Here is a 2,494-nt window from a genome sequence, read left to right on the forward strand (position 1 = left end):
ACCTCACAAGCCCGATCAAAGTTCAGCCTCTACTAATCATGATGTGATGCTTATCTACATTATATGCTCTTGTTCCGATTATTTTAGGCTAGCATTACTATGTGTCGTACACAAGTAGAGACTAATTTGCAAAAATTGGAACACTTTGATTTCATGTTTGTTTGAAAATTATTTTGAATATGTACCACTTTGAAAAAGTGAGCTCATATACACATTAATCAAATCATCCCAATTCAAGCAATTAGCCTTCATCCACTAGCATTCAAACAGGTATATCAATTAAGCACGTAGCCTTATGGAAAACATGCTTGAAATGGTAACAATCACATACAATGCAACATGTTAAAGCAATAAGTGTTCACCTAGTACTCCAAGGCAAGCCGAACAAAGCAAAATAATTAGAAAACATGCATGCTCCAAAATAATGCAATATGACTAATGTGATACATACAATCATGCAATTAACAGGTTCGGCTACTAACATGGTATTTGAAGCAATTTGATAGCATGTGGTCTAAGCATGTATTCAAAGAATTTAAGCAATGATAGTGTTTTGTTAGAATGATGAATCAAGCTTTGATGCATGCAAGACAAATGGATACTTTGGACATGAAAAATGCTTACTAAAACATGATGCTCTATTCTACCATCAAAAGCAGAGAAATAAAAGGGAGAAAGAAAGGGGGTTGGAAGACATACATACTTATTACACTTTTTGCCCTCATGCAAAAGGTCCGAATGAATGTCCAAGTGTCCGAAATAAACTACGATTACAAAACCAAATGAAGGAATAAAGCTAATGAGTGCTAAACAACTAACTAGCTATCTAATTTATTACAACAAGGATGAACAATAAAACTAACTAACTAGGTTAACTAACTATGACAATTAGGAATAAACATTAATAATAATTACAACAGTGCTAACTACAACAGTAATTAATTAATTGCAACAATAATGGGGACATTAATTCACAACATTGATAAAGAAAGATGCACAAGGATTGCCTGCATGTGACTGCTTTCAGAAGTAGCTCTGTCTGCCTTCCTTGGAATCTGCCATGTTTCACCTTCAGCCACTGCCTTTTGTTTCTGAAAAAACACACTATTTACCAAACATTGGAGCTCGGCCAGGCCCAAACAAGGCTAGTGATTTCATGCAAAACCTTGTTTTTGTGCTCTGAGGTGAAAATAGTGTAAACAAAGCCTTTCTGAGCTCTATTTGTCCCTTCTGCTCTTCTATGCAATGGAGAGGCTCAAGAGAAGAACGAAGTGGGTTCCAAAACCATCAATAAGCAAGTTGATCACTTGATGATTTCGGAGACAATTGGAAAAAAATCAATAAATGCAATGAACAACCACTCCTCCCTCCTATCATGAAGTGAGCTTAAAAACGGAGATAGAGACGCTTCAAGTTTCATCAACACATCATGAATTGGTGCGTGACAACTCTTGACACTATGGACTTGGCATAACGTCCGGCCGAATCCAAACAATCTTACTCATTTTCTTTACGTCAGTTTCATTGGTTTCATGCCCATTTTATTAGTCATTTCCATTCTTTAATCAATTTGTCCAAAGTGATGGTTAAGTCGACTACATGAGAAGAAATATCAAACGAGAAGTGATTCGAGGCATGAAAGAGGGACTATGCCTTGATGATGAACCTCCGAAGAGATTAAGCCATTGAGCATAGGTCTCTTTCCCATGCCTTGAATAACCATGAATCTTTTGAGACAACTCTTAAACAAAAGAAAAGAAGAAAAGAGGGAGATTGCAGACATGATTGTGTAAGATTAAGAATGAGACTCTTAATATGAAAACCAAGCAAAGAAAAGCTATCAACTCAAATGGCTTGATGTCTAAGGCCTAAACAAGCAAAGCCATAAGGACTTACAACATGATAGGCAAAGTATTCAAAGCATAAACCAATTAAATGAATTAAAACAAGTCTAAACAGCCCCTAATATGTAAAAACCAGTGACTAGAATGATGTTTAAAGAGTACTAAAAAGATAGGAAATAGCAAGGAATCACAAGGCTAGTGAACAAGAGCAAGGAGAGGTGGCTAGCCTCTCCATTTTTGAGACCTCAAACCATGTTTTTTAGCCTTTTTTAAACTTTAAAAATCAGTTTGAAGACTCAAGAAAAAGGAATGTAAAGACAAGTGTGTGAGCTATGAAGTAAGGTGCAAGAAAGGGTATTAAACTCGTCTACCTTTGGCAACTATTCAAACCCAAGTTCTAACACTTGAAATGGATTCAAAATAATACAAAGATACAAGAAATTGATAGTAAGAGACAAAAATGAAAGCAAGAGAAAAGATGGTAAACTTATACCTCTTAAAGAGGACAAGCTCTTGTTGTGAATCAAACTTGGTCCAAACACACTCTCAAGCTTGAATTGTGATTCTCAAAGCTCAACCAAGGCTCCAAGGTTAAGGTGTAAGGGTGTGTATGGTGTATAGCTATAGTTCAAAGATGGCAAGCTTGCTCA

Source organism: Camellia sinensis, chromosome 1, assembly GCF_055761805.1.
Source record: "Camellia sinensis isolate YWXY chromosome 1, ASM5576180v1, whole genome shotgun sequence".
Lineage (NCBI taxonomy): Eukaryota > Viridiplantae > Streptophyta > Magnoliopsida > Ericales > Theaceae > Camellia > Camellia sinensis.